Here is a 19,860-nt window from a genome sequence, read left to right as displayed (position 1 = left end):
CCTTGTTGAACCTCATCAGATTTCTTTTGGCCCAATCCTCTAATTTGTCTAGGGCCCTCTGTATCCTATCCCTACCCTCCAGCGTATCTACCACTCCTCCCAGTTTAGTGTCATCTGCAAACTTGCTGAGGGTGCAATCCACGCCATCCTCCAGATCATTAATTAAGAGATTGAACAAAACCGACCTCAGGACCGACCCTTAGGGCACGCCTTGATACCGGCTGCCAACTAGACATGGAGCCATTGATCACTACCTGTTGAGCCCGATGATCTAGCCAGCTTTCTGTCCACCTTATAGTCCATTCATCCAGCCGCTACTACTTTAACTTTCTGGCAAGAATACTGTGGGAGACCGTGTCAAAAGCTTTGCTAAAGTGAAGGAATAACACATCCACTTCTTTCCCCTCATCCACAGAGCCAGTTATCTCATCATAGAAGGCAATTAGATTAGTCAGGCATGACTTGCCCTTGGTGCATAGGCACCCTAGGCATGGGTCTCAGCAGCCCATTGGGTGTTGCAAGTCAAGATGAGAAGAAACAAAGAATTCACCACAGAAAATCAAACTATTGGTCTATTTTGTATCCTGCCTGCTACAGTGATGTTTTAAAGACAATGCCCCTGTCCTAAATATTAGAACCTGGAGCTGCGCAGTTCTGTATATAGGTGGGAATAATATCTTAAAACTCACAGAATATGACCCGGAGGACATGATTTCATTACCCCTATCATTATCTTGACTTGCATCACTACAAAGACTATGCTATTAGTGTTATGGTACTGCTCTTTAAAAACTGTCACCATTTCTTCCTACGAGAACTCTGTAAGGAAACTTGCATGGAAGCATACTGCAGTATGCTTGCTCAGCCCCAGTGCTTTTTCAGTCCTTTACTTTCATGATCACGAAGTTAAGTCACAGATTTTGACAAAAATTTAAAATAATCTAAGAAATTGGTCATATTAAGGCCATGATCCTGGTAGTCTTTGTGCGGAGTACAATGGGGTTGTTGCACTCTGCAAGAAGTGCAAGCAACGGCTACATGAGGGCACAGGAAATGTGCAGTGCTGTGGTAGCTCTAGAAATCTGTGCTCTGGTGGTAAGTCTCAAACCTCTAGTATACCTATTTCCTTATAAGTAGACAAGGTAAAAGAGTGCAGGCAAATAATGGGAGAGTGTGAAGGGACATGGTTTAAGCATGATTCTCATCATGCTAATGAGGTACTTAGACACATGTTCTGCTATTTGGCCCCAATCTTGCAATGTGTTACACATAGGCAGGTCCTTGTGTCCAAATGGAGCCCCATTGACTTCACTGAGGCTCTGCACAGTTGCGGAAGTCTGCCCCTACAACTCACATTGCAGAATTGAGGCCTCAGTCTCTTCCCTGAGACTAGGCGCTACTCCCCCTGACAATATGCTAGCTGTGTTCTGGCCCAGTCCCCCACTGAAGTTACAGTAGCCAAGTATCAGGTCTTAAACATCTTGTAATACTAAAGCAGTAGAGAGACTTCAGTATCACAGCACAGCTATATGACCCAATCAGACCTAACCAGTAATATTGAGCTTATTTTAGTTACTAACTTTGTAGTGAATATATATAATATACTATTACTTGCAACACTTTTATAGGAGAGGAGCTGGTACTGGGATCAATGATCATCTTTTCCCGGGACCTTCACATACTAGGAGAAGCTATAAATATAGATTGCCTTCACCAGCACTTGGTGTGGTGTACTGCAGGCTGTCACTTTAATTTGTGAGGGGTTTACTGGCCCTGCTTGCAGGCTAGGGGCCTCTGTAAGGAAGAGTGTGATCAGTCATTTTGCTAAGAGCCAGGTTACAGCAAGGTGAGTTGAGTTGTGCCTCTCTGCCTTAGGGAGCAGCATATTTTCTCCCTGTTTTTTTGGTTCTTCTGTGCTATGGTTCTGGATTTTAAGCGATAAAGTAATGTGTTGCATACTGAAAGAGTAATTTATGGGGATTTTTTTTATCTAACTTCTCTTTGTATGCTGTGAATGCAACACTTGGCTCAGTGTCTCTCTTTAATTTGTCTTCTCCATTAGTCGTAGCATGTTTTTCATAAATGATGTTTGTTTTAACTGTAGACTTGACTGCTTGATGAAATTATTCAAATGTTTTAAAGTAAAAATCTTCACCTTTTAAGGGATGTCTGAAATATAGTGTTATCTATGCTCATATTTGATATCCAACACCTTTTTGGTTATTTAATGCCCCCCAAAATATTTATTGGATTGTAATTGCAAAGGATATTTTTTTCCTTTGGAAACTGGTTCCACCTTTGCATTTTCCAGCCCTCTGGTAGCTCTCCCCCCTATTCTCTCCAAGATTCATGGTCAGCATTACAGGAAGTTTTTAACAAATTCCCTGTATGCCCTAGAACGTACAGCAGCTGGACTGGCTGACTTGTAATGCTTCACATTTTCCAAATGTTTCCTTACCTGTGTTTTAGCAATAGCAATTTTTACAAGCTCTTCATTACTACTTAGTAATCCAACCCCCTTTTTAAATATTCTAAAGACAGAATTAAAAATTCTTCTGCCTGTGCAACCTTAATTCAACCTCCTTTGTGTATGCATTATGATAGTCTTTAATTACATGATCATACTGTTTTTCCCCAGGAATCCTGTCTCATTTAGTGTACATACGGAAAAACCAGGGCGGGAAATTAAGATTGCACAAGCAACCATAAAGTTAACCTTTCCTAATTTCCAAGTGCTTAACTTTACAAACTAAACATTATTTTAACTTAGTTTTATGTATATAATATAATATACATGTTGAATGTAGCTGGTAATACTGCTGGAGCAACTTTAACTTTTAGAATTTCCTTATGCAAAGCTGGATCTCACAACATTAATATCACATTAGTTTTCTTTTGTGATATTGCCTACAAAGAGATACACCATAGGAGTCCATAAGAATGGCCACATTGGGTTGAACCAATGATCTGTCTAGCCCAGTATCCTATCTTCCAAGAGTGGCCAGTGTCAGATGCTCCAGAGGGAGTGAACAGAACAGGGCAATTTATCGAGTGATCCATCCCCGTGTTATCCAGCCCCAGCTTCTAGCTGTCAGAGGTTTAGGGACACCCAGAGTATGGGGTTGTGTCCCTGACCAACTTGGCTAATAGTCATTAACAGACCAATCCTCCATGAACTTACACTTACACTTTTGGCCATCACAACATCCATGTGCCTAGCTATGCAGCCACAAACTTTTGGAGCACTAGTTGGCACTGAAGGGGGCATGCTCAACAGATCAAAGGTATTATGCCACATGTCACTTCTTCAGAAGCAGTGACTGTAAAAAAGATTTGGGGGTCATGGTAGATAATCATCTGAACATTGTGATGCTGTAGCCAAAAGAGCTTATGTTATCCTGGGATGAATAAACAGGGGAATCTTATAGGTGCAGAGAGGTTATTTTACTTCTCTATTTGTCATTACAACTGCTGATGGAATACTGTATCCAGTTCTACTGCTCACAATTGATAAATTGGAGAGGTTTAGCAAAGCATCACAAGAATGATTAAAGGATTAGAAAACATGCCTTAGTGATAGATTCAAAGAAGTCAATCTATTAAGTTAAAGAGAACGTTAAAGGGTGACTTGATTACAGTCTCTGTATCTACATGGGGAACAAATATTTAATAACTGGCTCTTCACTTTATCAGACACAGCTATAACACGATCCAAGGGCTGGAAGTTGAAGCTAGAAAAATCCAGACTGGAAATAATAGTGAGACTAATTAATCATTTGAACAGTTTACCAAGGGTTGTGGTGGATTCTCTATCACTGACCATTTGTAAATCAAGATTGGATGTTTTCCTGAAATATATGCCATAGAAATTATTTTGGGGAAGTTCTGTGGCCTATGTTAAACAGGTGGTTAGACTAGATGATCAAAATGATCTTTTCTGACCTCTGACTCTATGAATCATCTTTTCTAACCAGTTTCTCTATATCTGCCAGAGAGCAGTGGCTGAACCAGCCTCTTTATAGGTCAAAACCAGTACCCTAAGCTGTCTTTGGAGACAAACAAGCAGCCAATGCAGATCCTGTAGGTGTGATAGCTGACTTATTAACTAGGATTCTGTATCAGTTAGCATTTCCAATTATAGATAGCTTAATCAAAAATTGCCTGTGTTAATTTTATTCCCGTTGTTCCATTTTAGCCCCTATGTTCTTGATGGTAGTGGTAGGTTTTCAGAACTCAGACTTCACACACAGATGCAGCTCTCAGAGATCTTTATATATAATTTGGAAAGGGACAGTTCTAAATCATGGGGCATTGTCCAAGGAAGACCTACCAAGAATTTTAATCCTATGGACTAGCATCTGAGAAAATAGAAAGGGATCAAGTTAGACAAACCAATTTCACTGTCCTGGGAAGCGTCATATCTCATTGTTACTATTTAGAATGATCTTGAAGGATTCTAGGAGTCCTCCAGGAGCTAGTAAAGGATTTGGACTGAGAGAACCTTGGGTGAAAGAGTGGTTAGAATCTAAGGAATGAATAAGGGAAATCAGTGATTGCAGGGGTTGAAGATAGGAACAGAGGGAAAGGATAAGGTTACTTGTGTGTCTTAACTATGCATTTCTATACTTTTTAAAAGAAACCCAAACATTTAAATGCAATCTTAACTGTGTATTCCCTTGTTTTCTATGGCTTGCTAATTTGATAACTACAACATTCTTGTGAAGTTTTTAGTTACTGATATGTACTCTCAACCTTAAATTCAGATTAATAAAGGTGTTTTTTTAATATTAATAAGCCAGGCTCCCATAACATGAATGTTGCCTATAGCATTACAAGAATATTTTTGTCACTTTTAATTTCGCTCTAGTTATTGAATTAAAAAAAATCAGACCAAACAAATTTCCATATAATGAGAGGTTCTATTTAAACTAGTATGCATAAAACTGAAATGGACTTATTAGAAGATGTGATATATAAATTAGAACCGGAATAATTCAGACAGGTTTCAGATATGTAAACTTACAGCACAAAATGGAAAGAGCAAAAATATGCCTTAGGATCTTTAGAAACTTTCAAATGTCTGCAGGCTATTGTAACTAATACCACTTTCTTACTAACATTGTATTTGACAAGGAATTCATTAACTTTATGTACCTACATCTAAATGTAGACTTATACTGCAAAAGCCCAAGGAGTATTATCATTACTTTTTATAATAGAAGTCACCAGTGGTTGAGAGAAATCTAATTCCAAACCCACGATAGTAAAAGTCATATTTAAAATGTTTGCAGTTCCTTTCTTATCACCATTAACCTTGCCATCAGTATGAGCTATACTACTGTTACAAATGTACAAAGATGATTATCTTTCAGAGCTCCCCAATTATCTTTTTCTTGGGTATGAATCTGGTGATGAGTATGCAGTTTCATTTTGGGATGGTGAGGAGTAAAATCTTTTAAATTGTAAACTGGGAATAGGGATACTTACCCTTTTTAAAGTGCTTTGAGATCTATCCATGAAAGTGCTAGGCGATATTGAAATTGGGGTGTAGATTAGATGGCTTTTAAATTTTAACTTCACAATTTATTGGCAGCATTTCTCTTTCTCTTTTTAGCTCTGTCTGTCTTTTTACATCCATCCTGTTCTTTGGTTCTCTACACTCATTCTCTTCTATCTGGACCTCCCCATCCTCACTGTTTTGGTTGGCATCTCCCTTTTCCTGACCCACTATTTTCAACATTTAATAATTCTTAGCAGTCATTACATTTTTCAATTTATTAATCTGTCTTCATAATATGTAGGTAAGAATTAGTTTCCCTATTTTAAAGATGGAGAAAGTGAGGTAAAGAGATCAAAATCTAATTTTCTTAAATCTTTCACACGTACAAGTGGTAATTTAGGCCAAGTGATTGGATCCAGGGGGAGTTGGGCACCCTGGGGCTTTTCAAAGCTGGTGTTTTATTTTGCCCATGTTCCCTGAGCATTCTGGGCTCCAAGGAGATGAATTTAGGGCATGGTTTTAGTGGAGAGGGCTCAAGCAGTATTTTCAAAAGCATTTACAGTGCTCCAGACTTAGTTGTCTCCTCCACAACTAAGCCAGGATATGCAGGTTAAGGTGGTCAAGCATCCCCTTTTTAATACCCTGCAACATGTGCACTCTCTGAACACAATTTATACCCCCCCCATTGTCTATCCTGCCACCCACAGAGCAAATTAATTTTCTAAGCCTTGTTAGGATCTGGATAGGGAAAGCAGGGGAGAGTTAGAAATAGAACAGGCTATTGAAGAGGAGATTGGGTTGGCACAGATAGGAGCACACATAGCATGCAGGTGGAGAGCTGGCTGAGTGCACATTTCCCCTTATGCCCAGTTCCAAGAACTGATGTTCAAAATAAAACCACCTGGCATGTTCTGTTTTTAAAATTCCCCTTCTTCTCTGGGTTTCTAAAACCAGTTGGCCACATCCTCTGCAAAGTACCTATTGGAGGCCCTTTGGTGGGGATAGAGAGCTACATGTGGGGTAGGGGCAGACACGCTGGAGGACAGGTATGTGATATGCATTTGTCTCCACTGTAATCAGTGTAGAATCCACTCAGAAATCCTGTCAGGATTCGTATTTAGGGAATTCCTGCTTTGTACACCTGTTCTCTGACTACTGGCTCATATACTTCTCCAAGTTACTTTCTCCAAAATGTCTTTTCTAAGGTACTCCACAACACATCAGAGCATTCCTTTGTTACCAGGTATTTGAAATTGCTGCTGGTATTGGTGTAATGAGGAAAGCACTACTGTGCTGGCTTCATTGCATTGATTTAATTCTCCAAATGTCCTTCCATTGCTAACCCCTCTACCCCCAAAAAAGTGGGCTTTAGTATTGTAAGAGTCCTGAATTTTAGTCCCTGAAGTATCTTTGATTTTTTTCAATTTCATGTAAATAGTATATATTGCTTTTTCAAACATTCACAAAAATCATAATTGAAACTTCATTTTAAATAAGTCCACACAGTGTGACATGGATTTACCTTTATTAATTTACAAGTGACCCTTGAATGATGTGCTCCCTGTAATTTTACTTTATGATAACCCTGCATTCTAAATTGTAACCAGTTAAGTCTTTAAAATAATTAAGATCCCTTTGGTTTGTAGAACAGGCAACAATAGAAAGTAATGTTTGCATCAAGTGCCCTGGCATTCATTATTGATTCATCAAAAGAAGCAATAAATCATTAATTGGTTACTAATATTTGTCTATCTTCCATTCCAGTTATAATCATCCCTTCTACCACTTTGTTTTTAAGACAAATTCACTTACAAAACATTTTAAAGTATAATTAAAGTTACTGCTTCACTTTCATGACTTCTTGAACTCTTCCAAACTCAGAACCACAAACTCACAGAGAACCAAGAAATGCTCAGTAAAGGACTTCTCACATACCACCAAAAAAAGTGTGTTAGAAGAAAAAATACAACTTTACCAAAAAAAAAAAAAAAAAAAAAGAGAGAGAGAGAAGTCACAGTTAAATACTGCTTCACAGAAATTTAGAGAAATCTAATGACTGCTATCTACAACTTTGTATAATTATTCCTTCTTCCACTTTAAGACAACTAATCCATATTTAAATATTTTACTGTTCCAAATTTCTGCATTTATTCTTACCAGTGCAAAAAGATAACCAATAATACTTCCTATAAATATTATATTAACCTTTTCTGTGGCTGCAGAATAATATTTTACAACTTAAGTTTACATCATTGCATTATGACAATCAGGCCCCTTGTCTCTTTAATTTAGGCAAGAGCAGATAAATCAATCATGATCTTAGTTTTTAGAAAAAAAAACAAAGAACTGTTAAATGCAGGACTGAGCTTGTATGACATAATCTTTTTTTCTGGATAGCATCTAATAACTGTCTTACACTAATTGATTGTTCAGTCTGGTGATAATTTACCTGTATTGATTGCAGTAATGGTCTTGATTACACAACTCCAACTGGATTTGTATATTTTTATAAAAAGAACTTTAAAAAAATGTAGAATTTTTCTGGAACCTTATGATCATTCTGATGAGATCTTAATATCCAAAGTCCTATCTATTTGGCATGGATATTGAAGATTACTTAACATTATTCATAAAGGTAAGGATTTGCTCTGCTCTTGTTCTCCAAAATTTTCTCTCCCTGCAGTGTAGTGTGTTAGTTGATTGCCACTCTTCACTACAAAATTAGTTGTATTTCAATGGTTCTGTAGTTGCAAAGCATTTTCGAATTATTGGGGGGGGAAAGGTGCAAAATAAATACATTTATTAAACACTAATCCTAGGTGACCTTGACTAAGATAGCTAAGGTTAAGAATTTTGAAGCATAAAATAATAATTTCAGTTATGGCAAAGAATACTCAGGCAGAATAGAGACTAATGAAAGGGCTATATGACAACACAAATATGACTCCATATCTCGTCATAACTTTGGTTTCAGAGATGAGTAAAAATGCCTTTCTTGATGCCAGTGTACTGATGTTTTGGTCATCCCATGTTTGTTCTGCCAACATAGAGGTACCTGTTTATCAGCACTCAAAATAATGAATTCTGGTTCACATCGCTGCCAGTGGAAAGCTGAACACGCAATTTTATATTTTTCCAGTAGGGAATATTCTAATATACCACCCTTCTCTTCCTTTTGATGGTTGGAAATAAGTGTATTTCTCAGTACTGCCAAGCTCCTAAGCCTTCAAAAAGCATGAGTCAGACACAAAAATATCATAAGACTGGTTTAAAAATTCTGAGATTAAAATAGAGAGGCAAGGTAGTATCTTTAATGGGACCAACTTCTGTTGGTGAGAGAGATAAGCTTTCAGGTTATATGTAACTCTTCTTTAGGTCTGGGAAAGGTACAAAATAAATAAAAATGTATTTGCCTTTTAGTTATTGAGCTTGTAGGGGAACTTGCAAAAATTCAGCCTTAATGAAAACTTATGCACCTCTCTACTGGTTGTACAGAAGGGGCTCTACCTTGTCCTTGCCCTCTTTCTGCCTTTGTCTTATGCACATGCTTCCAGTTATCTATCCTCACGTTTTTCTTTCCCTTTACTGTCCTACCCCTTTCCCCTCCCCCCTACACTTTTTCCATCTCCTTCTTACTCTCCACTTCCCCTGATTCCCTCAGCGCACTCTGCGTTCTTCTGCTTGTCTCTCTCTTACGTTTCCCAGCACTTCCTTAGTTTTTCCCCAGCTTCTTATATTCCTCTCTTCAGCCTCCTCCTAAATCCCACATTCCCTAGGTCCTCCTGTGTAAACTCCAATTTATCTCCTTCTTACACTTCCCTCATTCTTTCTGTTCCTTGCCTTCACCTCCACTAGCTCTTGTCTCTCCCTATCCCTTGCACCTTTATGACCTCTCTTCTGCTGTTCACCTTCCCTTCTCCCATCCACCATAACAGACCAGTAGCTACCTTTGCTGAGTGCAGCTTGTCTTCAAGCTCACTAAAAACAAGGGAAGCTGGTGGCTACCTTCGCTTGTGGGGCACGGTCGGAGGTCCTCACACAAAGACCAGAGACATGATCGCAATCTAGCTTGCAGGAAGGTTTGCTTCAGTCTCGTTAGGAAATGGTGATGGCAAATTTTGTAAATGCAATGACAGCAATAGTGAGTTCAAAGGAACCCTAAAGAAACCCACCAGGAGCAGCGCTCGCAGTAAGCTCTGGGTTACATGTTTGGCACCAGTGCCCTTGATTTTTGTTACCTGTAACACCCTGCTGCCCCAGGCCAGCAACAAAGCCCTGGGCTGGTACCACCACCCAGCCCTGCCCAGCCCCAGTGACAAAGCCCTGGGCTGGTGACACCACACAGCGCAGCCCCGCTGACACAGCCCCGGTGACACAGCCCCAGACCAGTGGGGCTGTGCAGCATCAGGCCGGGCACAGGCCAGCATGGGCGTGCAGGGCGGCAACACAGGGCAGGCGAGTGACACACCCTGGATTTTAACCCAGTGACTGGGGCGGGGGAGCGACAGGCAGCGGGTGCAGCTAGGACCCGGGGCTGCCCCGGATACGGGGATGTAACGGGATCGGCTCCCTGTGGCAGCAGGCTGCTTGTCCAGGGGTAAGGGAGCGTAGTTGCCCCATTCCCAGTAGCCCTTTTCCCGCCGCTCCTCCCTCAGCGAGAGCACCGCGACACCCGCCCCGCCTTCCCGCGACTCCGGGACGGCCGAGACAGGATAGGCCGCGCCTGCGCACAAAGGTGCCGGAGGAGCGGCTGGCCGCTGGAGGAGGGGGAAAGACAGGAGGCGGCCGCCGCGGGGCGGGGCGGGGTGACGTCATGGCGCACCGTAGCTCTGGCGGCGTGACGCAGGCACGCAGAGGGCGAGCTGTAAGTTCCCTTCCCCCCGACGTTACGGGCCCTGCCTTGGGGGGTGGGACGTGGCGGCTTCTCCCTGGTGCGGGCAGCCTCTCGCCGCAGGCCTCGCGCTTCCCGCCTTCCTCCCCCGCATGGGCTGGCGGGGCGGCTCCGGGCCGTGCGCGCTCGGACACCGCCCCGCCGGTCCTGAACCCGGCTGCGGGGGGCGGTGCCGGGGGAAGCGGAGGTGGGGAGGGCTCCCTGGCGCGACCCGTCACTGAGCAGCAGCCCCTCCACACGCAGACCCCGGGCCGAGCAGGGCCCGGCCCCGCCTCGCCCCGGGGCCAGCCGTCTCCCTGCGTGGCCCGGTTATTTAATTCTGAAGCGTGGCTGTAACTTGCGGAGAGGGAGTCCGCGCGGCCGGGGCCAGGGCTGAGCGGTCTCCGGCAGCTCCTGCGCCCCCCGGCCGCTCCGTCCCGCGGCCGGACGGCAGAGGGGGCCTGCCTGAGTCACGTGCCGCCCGTGGTGGTCGTGGCGGTACTTTCCCGATTCCCCACCCCGGGTCGGGTGCCGCCTGAGGCCTAGCTTCGGCCGGGGTGGCGGTGCCAAGGCATCGGACTTCTAAGTCTGAGAAAGCAGGTCTCAAAACGACAGGTTTCAGAGGAGCAGCCGTGTTAGTCTGTATCCGCAAAAAGAAAAGGAGGACTTGTGGCGCCTTAGAGACTAACCAATTTATTTGAGCATGAGCTTTCGTGAGCTACAGCTCACTTCATCAGATGCATGCTGTGGAAAATACAGGGGGTAGATTTCAATACACACAGAACGTGAAAAAATGGGTGTTATCATACACACTGTAAGGAGAGTGATCCCTTAAGATGAGCTATAACCAGCGGGGGGGGGAGAGAAGACCTTTTGTAGTGATAATCAAGGTGGGCCATTTCCAGCAGTTAACAGGAACGGGGGGGGGATAAACATGGGGAAATAGTTTTACTTTGTGTAATGACCCATCCACTCCCAGTCTCTATTCAAGCCTAAGTTAATTGTATCCAGTTTGCAAATTAATTCCAATTCAGCAGTCTCTCCTTGGAGTCTGTTTTTGAAGTCTTTTTGTTGTAATATTGTGACCTTTAGGTCTGAAATCGAGTGACCAGAGAGATTTAAGTGTTCTCCAGTGTGAAGTGGTTTATGAATGTTATAATTCTTGACATCTGATTTGTGTCCATTTATTCTTTTACGTAGAGACTGTCCAGTTTGACCAATGTACATGGCAGAGGGGCATTGCTGGCACATGATGGCATATATCACATTGATGGATGTGCAGGTGAACGAGCCTCTGATAGTGTGGATGATGTGATTAGGCCCTATCATGGTGTCCCCTGAATAGATATATGGACACAGTTGCCAACTGCACATCTACCAATGTGATACATGCCATCGCTGTATTTTCCACTGAATGCATCCGATGAAGTGAGCTGTAGCTCACGAAAGCTTATGGTCAAATAAATTGGTTAGTCTCTAAGGTGTCACTAGTACTCCACTTCTCAAAATGTTCTCCTTTAATGGGTGGGGTGGTTGCACACTGGGTGGATAAACCGGGTTCTCCCATGGAGACAGCAGCGTGACTTTAGAAGTGTTTCCAGGCGATGCATGTGTTTCCTATGTTCATGGTGACACTGCCTCGCAATGACACTGAAATGCATCACATCTACAACGTGCTTGAGTTTGGGATGTCTACACTTGTAACGCTACAGCTGCAGCAGAGTTGTAGTGGAAATACTGGTGTGACAGAAGGGGTTTTTCTGGTCACTGTAGTAAATCCGTCTCTCCAAGAGGTGATAGGTCTGCAGAGCAATTTGTCAGTAGTGCAGTCTGCACTGGGGCTTCCGTCTGCTTAACACGTTTCCCCGGGGATATGACTTTTTCATGTCCTGAATGATATAGCTCGCTCTGCTGAACTTTTAGGTGTAGAATAGGCCTTCATAGATTTGAGTTTCTAATGCTAAGAGTTGCTGAATTCTTGCTATGCACATCAAAGTGCTGATGCCAAACTTGTAATACAGCTATACAAAAACCTTGGTATAAGTCAGATTTTGAGTTGTGTATAATGTGCAAATGTAAAAAGAACAGGCTGCGCCCCAATATACTTATAGTGCCATCAGATATAAGTTTATACTCAAGACATGCAAAAAAGGGTGCACTATTAGCATTCGGTATTTAAAAGTTATAGTAATTGGGATTTGTACAGTGGCTTTCATTCATGGATCTTAAAGTGCTTTACAAATGGTATGGAATTAAGTCTCCTATAAGAAGCAAGGAAGCATTATATTTGGTGAAACTGAGGCACAGAGAGGGAATGTGTCCTATATGAGGTTTCAAAGCTAGTCTGTGGCAAGACCCAGATCTGTGCATTATCTACTAGACCAGTGCGCTAGTCTTGGGTGCGTGCCCTAGGTAGGTGCAAAGAAACATTAGGGGGTGTTTGGCAGGGCCTGGGGATGGGAAGGGTGTTCCACCTGGCTGTGCTCCACCTCAGATCTGTCATGGCACCGGCTCCCAACTGTGGCCATGTTCCCACCCCCAATTGCGGCTGTGGCCCCAGCCTCAGCCCCCTTACTCCTGTCTGCATGCCTCCCCCCTCCAGCCGTGGCCCTGGTTCCCGGGGGGGGGGGGCATGCCAACATGAAAAGTTTAGGGACCACTTTACTAGACACTGACAGTTCTCCCATAAAGTATAAATATTATTTGTAAGCCACCAGATGGATGTGAGGCTTTTACAGCTTTATAAGGTTTCCTCTAAAACAGTGGTTCCCAGACTGGGGTTCGCAACCCCCTGGGGGTTTGTAGAACGTTACAGGGGGTTCGCCAGCAAAATTTCACTAATGGCGGCCAGAGGAACCCAGGCATTGGAGGCAGCAGGTGGGACCCGGTTGCAGGGTAGAGAGCTCGAGCCCCAGGGAGAGCGGGGTCGGGCAGTTGGGGCTGGCAGCCCGAGCCCCGGCAGTCAGTGGGACCTGCAGCCTGAGCTCAGTTGACTGGGGTGGTCAGTGGGGTCCAGCAGTAGGAGCCCCATGGAGTGCAGAGGAAATTTAAACTTAAATCCCTGGAAATATTCATTTTTAGGAGGGGGTTCATGAGATTTCACAATTTAGTGAAAGGGGTTCACGGGCTGTTAAAGTTTAGGAACCACTGCTCTAAAGCATCAGGATTTTCAGTGGTGCCATGGTATCAGAAGGGACATAGCATTCATGTATGTTGCAAAGCTTGAGACCCACCAGTTTTTGAATTCACGTAAAGGAAGGTATATAGTCTTTACCTCACTAAAAAATAAATGGGAAGGAATTCCAAGCATAATAGTTGCCATGGAGGAAGGTCTGAAGATGAAAATGGAAGAATAAAAAGGGAGTGTTGAAGAGGCAGTTTTGGGGTGATTGCAGTAGTGTATTCAGTGGGAGAGGAGTTGGAATTAAACACTTTTGAAAAACAAACAATTTGGCTTTATTGTCTTAATATTTTGCTTTGGTGGAAAAACTACACCAATACCAGGCCTGAAGAAAAGTTCTATACAAAATCTTTTCTTGGAAGACGTTTATCCCTTATGTCATTTTGCTTTTCTGCCAACGACTATCTTGCTCTCATTGTTAATGTTAACTGAATGTTTTCCATACAATACATCAAGATTTATATTAACCACCTAGCTTTTAAATACTATGTAACTTTGGTCACCTAACTTTAAGCTGATATTGAATTTTCTCTGATTGCTTTATTTAAACTTGTAGCTGCAATATGGTATGAAAACAGGAATTTGTATTTATTTTTCTTACAAAAAAATTGGATTTGAAAGATAGAAGTAGATGTGGCACTATGGAGTTATACAGTATTTGTGTGCAATATCATAGGTTTTAAATTGGACCATTCAGTAGGTGAAGTAGCTTGTCTCAGTATTTCTTTTTCAAACTCAAAGACAGCTATACCTCATTGAGTGCTAGTCCTGTGTGAAGTTGAGAGTTCAGCCCTTTATTTGTATTCAGAATGAAATAGCAGAAATGTATTTTTCTACTCAAAAATGTATTTCTACTCAAAGCAGAAATGTATTTTTTTCCTACTGTGGTAACTTATTTTCTTCTGACTTAAAAAAATTCCAAAAGCCTTGTGGCTGACATCAAACATGGACATTTTTGGCCAGGAAAGAATTTTTCTGAAAGTTATGACTGAGAGGAAATAAGTTATGATGACCGTTATACAACTGTTACAATTAAGTTTGCAAGATAATATGTATGCTCATGTACTAAAATGTGCATTTGTAATATTTTTGCATAGCATTATATTTAATTATTAAGACTTTTCTTGGGTGGGGATGACTTATGAGGTTGGAAAAAATGGTATTGCTGTATGGCTGCAATTCAGATGTTAACGCTTCTCAGTGCTTGTCAGAATAATAGAATTCGAGGTACTTGATATATGTAAAAATATTTTTTTCCAAACCTGTATGAAGAAAAATGTTGGTGTCTTGAGCAGCCTTTATATTTATTATAGTTTTGTTAAGAACATTAATGCTGGCCAATTTAAGCAAATACAGCATACTTCTGACTTCAGTTTTAAGTAGAGTTTTAGAAATACAGTTATGTGACTGTTACGTGTGTGTTTTTTTTTTTTTTTTTTAAAATACAGGTATTATGATTATGCTACATTAAACTTGAACATTCTTTATATGCAACCTGAGCTGTTTCACGGATTTTTATGTGCTGTTAAAGAGGTAATGTGTCATTTATGGAAATATTTTAATGTTTTAAACATGTAGGTCAAAACTCTTAGTTTTGTGTGGTGTTCGCTGGCAGGTGGGTGCAACGTCAGATCATGTGTATGTGTGACTAACTTGCGTGAATGTCATGTTGATTTGAAAAGATTTTAGCTGGAAACATTGAAGCTGTAGTGTTAGAAATTATGTATTTTAAAATGAGTAATAAAGCTTGTGATGCTTTAGATTTTATTAACTTTTTAGAAATATTAATTCAAAGTACTTATTACTGTGATTTGTAGTCTAAAACTACTTGTAATGTACTTTAAGCCTTCTAGCAAAATTAATTATATCTCTTAGTACCATTCAGGAAAACAAATTGGAATGGGATTCTACTTTAGCAGTATTTAGTACTTTCTAAAATCCATGTTACAGTACCTTTGTACAATGTCCAGGAATTATTTTGTGCCTTTGTGAATAAACAGTAGACCAGAATATTTCAATATGGTATATTTTACTAAAGGTAATTGCTGGAATGCTTTTTCACAAATAAGAATTGACATGGATGGAATGTTTTATTGGCTGTAACACAGCAGGATGAATAAAGGTAAGTACCTCAAAGTAAGAAAATCAATATCCTTATAAAACATTTTAACTTGTTAATTCTTAGACCTGGTCTGATTCATAGGCCTGGTCTACAATTAAAATCTAGGACAGTGTAGCTACAGCGTTAAGGGGTATGAAAAATCCACACTTCTGAGCACTGTAGCTATGTTCACCTAACCCCTGGTGTAGACATGGCTATGTCAACAGAACAATGCTTCCACTGACCTAGCTTCTGTTGCTCAGGGAGTTGATGTTCCTACAATGATGGAAAAACCCATTCTGTCACTGTAAGTCGTATCTACACTACAGGGTTATACCAACAGAGCTATGGCATGGTATCAGTGCCATTACTGTCCCCATAGCGTACATATGGCCTTCTTGTGAAAGACTGCAGGATTCATAGACTTTTTTTTTTTAGTTTTTAAGAAGAGAGACTTAGAAAACATATCACAGAGTTTCCTTGAATCATGACTTTGAAAGAGTCACTGTGCATATATTTGCCCCATTCATTTTTTATTGAAATATACAGGTGGGTGGTGGTGGGTTTTTTTTTTTTTTGGCATTTAGCTCTTTAGTGTTGTTGGATATAGTAGGTAATATTAAGAAAAGCTTTCCTCCAGTCCACACTGTGAGGTCCTTGTATTCAGGAGTTAGGGTAGCCCCTATCCTCCCAAAATCCCCACCAGACCCTGCTTCAGGTTTCTTATAATGTCCTCCTTCAATTCATAGGATATGAGGGGTTCTCTAAGCAAAACAAACAAAAGAAAGGCACTTCTCTCTTTCTCTTCTGAGAGAGGGTAATTCAAGTGACAGAAAAGAAAGGCAAAGGTGGTCTGTCTCTTAGCCAGTCTTTCAGGAGGTGTTTCAGTGGGTCTGTTGCCTTTAATTAAGGGCTACCTCCAGCCTCTACTCTTGAGACGTTCTTGCAACTGGTCCATGCAGCTCCAGGGGCAGTAAAGCTAGAGACTGTTTCCGTCTTGGCTGATCTCCATCTGAGATTAGCAGTCCTTTCCCTGTGACAGGTTTTCCCTTTTTAAACTCCCTGCTCCCATCCCTGCGTTCAGGCAAAGCAGGCCTTACAAGTGTGCCTGGTTGGTGTTGGATGAGCCCAGAAGAGTTTGTTCGTCCCCTTGCCACCAGAGTAAGGTGGTGCCCCTTCACAAAAAGTCCATTCAAAAATGTTTATGGTTCAGCAGCAGTGAAAAGATTAGCACTGGTATTTATTCTTACCTGCACTCATGCTGGGCTTGTGCTGTTGCATGCCAGAACTAAATGCTGCGTTACTGATTTTTTAAAAATGCTGAATAAGGGACCATCATGTGTTTTGTTTTGGGTGTTTTTTGTTCCTTTTTTTTTTCTTTTTTAACATTTTCCTGAGACATAATTAAAATATTCCACTATAATGGAAAACCAAACACAAATGTATTGTGCTAATACGTGAGAACCACAGCATGAAACATATTAGTATACTTTCATTACCTAGGCTGAGTGAAATGCAAACCTTTCCCAACAATAAAAGATACAAATCACACTTAAAAATAATTTTTATTTTGTAATGGTTCCTTTTACATTTTGAAATTAAATACAAATGTCATTATTTCATGTTTTTCTCTCTGCCTTCCTTCTCTGTGTGGTCAGTATTACATGAGGTCTTTAGTGCTTTTTTAATATATCGTGTTGGAGAATTCTATCTGGTTCTTTGGAGTTCTGCTATTGTAGTCTGGTCAAGTCTTTCTGAAAAGCAAGATAGTTTAGCCTCTGCTGTTTTGTTTGCTCTCACAGATTCTAAGGCCAGAAGGAACCATTATGATAATCTAGTCTGATGTCCTAGCACAGGCCATAGAAGTACTCTAGAACAATACCTAAATCAGTATCTACTAGAAAAACATCCAATCTTGACTTACAAATTGTCAGTCATGCAAAATCCTCCATGACCCCTGGTAAATCATTCCAATGGTTAATGAATGTCACCATTAAAAATGTATGCTTTAGTTCTAGTCTGGATTTGTCTAGATTCAGCTTCCAGCCAAGGGATTGTGTTAAACCTTTCTCTGTTAGATTGAAGTGCCCATTATTAAATATTTGTTCCCCAGGTAGGTACTTACAGACTGATCAAATCACCCTGAACTTCTATTTGTTAAGCTAAAGAGACTCAAGGAGTTCAATCTATCACAATAAGGCATGTTTTCTAATTCTTTAAATCATTCTCGTGGCTCTTCTCTGAACCCTCTCCAATTTATCAACACCCTTTTTGAATTGTGGACACCAGAACTGGACACAGTATTCTAGCAGTGGTTGTACCAGTACCAGATAACAGAGGTAAAATAACTACACCTACTCAAGATTCCTTGATTATACATCCCATGGTTGCATTCGCTCTTTCGACCACAGTGTCACACTGGAAGCTCATGTTCAGCTCATTATCCACCAAGATCCCCAAATTGTTTTTAGAGTTACTGCTTCCCAATATAGGGTCCACCATCCTGCAAGTGTGGCTTACGTTCCTTGTTCCCAGATGTACACCTTTACGTTTAACCATATTGTAAATATATGATATGATGGGAACTTTAAGTGCATCTGTTTATGTAAATGCAATTGTGACATGCCCCGGGGTACAGTTTGGACTGTTGTGCCCCCTTAACTCTCCAGTCTGGTCTGTACTATGATCTGCTTTGCTGTGTGCGCTGCCACTCTGTCCACTCACCCCAGCCTCTAGCATGCAGGTCACACCCAGACAACTATCAGGGTGCTATGCCCAGCCACTCTTGAATTACATATAGGGTGACACCTGCATATATCATTAGTCTCAGCCTTGCACCCCAGAAATGTAAAGTTTTGTACTGTTCAGTTTCTTGCTAAGCAATACAAGCTCATAAGTCCATCATTTTATCAAAGAAAATTAATATGCACTAGCCTTTGTTAACCTGAGAAAAGATTCCCCAAGCCCTTCAGTGAAAACCGCACAAGTTTACATAAAACATCAAAATACATTTATTAATGAAAGAAAGAAAGATAGATTTTAAATGATTATAAATGGTATAAGGATAAAAGGTCAGAATTGGTTGCAAAAAGAAATAAAAGGTAAGAATCACCGTCTAATTCGTAAACTTTACCAAGCTAAGTCAAATCTAAAACAATAAGGTTTCTCTTACCCAAAAGCCTACAGCAGTCTGTGCTGACGGGAAAGTTTTTTTCCACTTAGGACCACTCCCCCAGTTCAATGTTGTTTCTGTCTTTCAGATGATCATGTTACCTTCAGTATAGGGGGAGGAGATGTGGTCTGATGATGTCACTGTCCCTTATTTTATACTGTCCTCCAGGTGCTGGAATTATCTTTGTTGTGTCATGAGGTTAGGCAACCCCCACTGACTAGGTGCTCAGCACTCAGTCCTTCATATGAATGGCAAATTCTTGCTTTCACTTTCTGTATACATGAGACTTGACATGTAAGGCTTGTGTTTACAGTTCCTTTGTTATTTTTAAGGACCTGGTCTGTGGCCTTTTCCGAGACTCTCAACATGTTTCAGTAACAAACATATATTAAAATCTCATAACTTCATATACAGCGATTATACATACATTTAAACAGAACAGTAATGTTCAACAGATGATGACTTTTCCAATATCTCACAAGGTATACTTTGTATAAAATATATCATAACCATATATAACTGGTGAATATGGAGGTGGAAGGTGTCACAGCAGTATTTTGGATGTTCTGAGTCCTCTCCTATAAGTGGCTTCAACTGAGTCAACGTTATAAAAAAATTTTTTTTTTAAAACAACTGATGTCATGGATGCTTTTAGCATAGTTAAACCTTGTAGGAGGATGTTATCACATATTGTGAAGAAGCATGATGAAAATCTTGCTAATAAATATTAAAAGTATAATCAAATTACACTATAACACTATCTGTAGAACAGTTAACCTGTGGTGCAATCAACTTATGTTCTTATTAAGCAAGGATACAAAACTATGCAAATATTTAATTAAGGGGCGATCATCTCATGTTTGCTTACCCTGTCTTTTAAACACTTTGAGAGAACTTTATTTCATCACTTAAATTGTAAAGTACCGTTGGATCATTGGTTACCATCTGAAATCACTTATAATGAGGACACTATACCAAGATGCTTTTTTGGAGGGATGCTAGCTAATCTATGAAAATGACAACTTTTGTATTCAAC

General features: G+C 40.9%; 1 protein-coding gene across 3 annotated transcripts in view; it reads left to right on the top strand.

Moving 5' to 3' along the window:
* Nucleotides 1-10,332: 10,332 nt before the first annotated feature.
* The window catches only part of ZNF438 (zinc finger protein 438), a 101,498-nt gene continuing 91,970 nt past the window's right edge, over nucleotides 10,333-19,860 (top strand). For 2 of the 3 annotated variants that reach the window (XM_077808268.1, XM_077808270.1), the window contains exons 1-3: nucleotides 10,333-10,364; nucleotides 15,000-15,084; nucleotides 15,590-15,673. The gene's annotated coding sequence lies outside the window, so the exon portion shown is untranslated. The remainder of the gene's footprint in view (nucleotides 10,365-14,999; nucleotides 15,085-15,589; nucleotides 15,674-19,860) is intronic. The other variant, XM_077808271.1, reaches the window with a different exon arrangement.

Source organism: Eretmochelys imbricata, chromosome 2 (genome assembly GCF_965152235.1).
Source record: "Eretmochelys imbricata isolate rEreImb1 chromosome 2, rEreImb1.hap1, whole genome shotgun sequence".
Classification (NCBI taxonomy): domain Eukaryota; kingdom Metazoa; phylum Chordata; order Testudines; family Cheloniidae; genus Eretmochelys; species Eretmochelys imbricata.
This window is presented reverse-complemented; position numbering and strand designations above follow the sequence as displayed.